The 1,334-nt window shown below is 40.2% G+C and overlaps 1 pseudogene; it reads right to left on the bottom strand.

Moving 5' to 3' along the window:
- Positions 1-282: 282 nt before the first annotated feature.
- LOC139453728 (uncharacterized) lies at positions 283-1,116 on the bottom strand (annotated as a pseudogene).
- Positions 1,117-1,334: the final 218 nt, after the last annotated feature.

Below are 1,334 nucleotides of genomic sequence, written 5' to 3' on the forward strand. Positions count from 1 at the left end.
GCCTCCTTTGTACAACGATGAATATCATCATGATGTAGATAGAGTATGTTCACAGTGATATTGGACTGCACAGATTTGTGAATTTTTAAAAAGAAATTGAAAGTACTGTCAGCAACATACATTAAACCCCTTGTTTAAAGTCTATTTCTGACAGGCTGGATTGATCTTTTGTTTGTTCTTTCACTTCCATTTCCGACACTCTCAGCTGAGATATAAGCTTCTGTTTTCAGAAATCCATGCTGCCTTTATGACGACACTTTTTTGTCAAGGAATCCAGTTTAATCATGACGGAAGAACGAAGGCGCTTCCTGACTGCATGAATACAAGCCCCCGCAAGATGTCTGATCTTTGCCTTGCTACCTCTGTCGTATCTTCTACATCGATCAAATTCCTCTCTCTTTGTTCAGAAGTGATAATGCTAGCTCGTTTTTCCACCTCTCGCTCAATAATCCACATTGTCAACTTTGAGGATATTTTCTTCTCAACAGTTATTTCATCACAATGACTGAGGTTTTTACACAATGACAGGTGCTCTGGAGAATTAAGAAAAGATGTTAACTTGGTGCAGGCCTCCTGCCACTGAGAAGCTTTGTCAATAATCGTACCTGACCGCTGAATGAGAAGCTTATTAACTTTGTTCCAAAACTACTAAGTGCTGTTGAAGATTTGCTGCCAATGGATTCAGAATAATTTTCTGCTTACCTTTTTTGATACAGACTTCAAAAAGTCAACCAGCAGCAGATGAGTTCTTTTCTTATCATCTTCCGTCAGTTCAGGAACTTCTATAGCAGGTGCCTGCTCAAGTAATGGTTCAGCTTCATCTTCAGCAGCATCAGCTGCATCCCTATCATCACCATCACTGTCATCTCCACTTTCAGGTTTCTTCATTTCATTATAGTTTCTGTCCTTCTTGCAGCATGTTAGGTCAGCCATTGTTGGAAAAAAGGGCTCATCATAGAAATGATAGACTTCATCTGTGTGCTGTTTTGATGCAACATCTTCCCTGTAATTCTTCACCTGTAGACCTTCTTTGCTGATGCATCTCCCTACAGCTACACCAAGTTGTCCCGGAAGGAAATAGCTTTCACAATCAACTATGAGAGGGTCGATGGTCATACTCTGAGCTCAATGTTCTGTCAAAGCAAAGGCAAGGCGTAAAGGGATCTGTTTTCTGTTGGCTCGCACTTTCTTCTGGTTAGAGTAATAAATTTCAAAGTTCAGGGGTTCAACAAGTACACATCGGCCATCAAAATGATCAGCTGGACCCTTGTCTGTGAAAGAAAGAACAGTTCCTTTTGAACCATTTACCAAAGAATGTTTCACATTTCTTATGA

The sequence above is a fragment of the Haliotis cracherodii genome, unplaced genomic scaffold, assembly GCF_022045235.1.
Source record: "Haliotis cracherodii isolate W230 unplaced genomic scaffold, xgHalCrac1.p SCAF_10, whole genome shotgun sequence".
NCBI lineage: Eukaryota > Metazoa > Mollusca > Gastropoda > Lepetellida > Haliotidae > Haliotis > Haliotis cracherodii.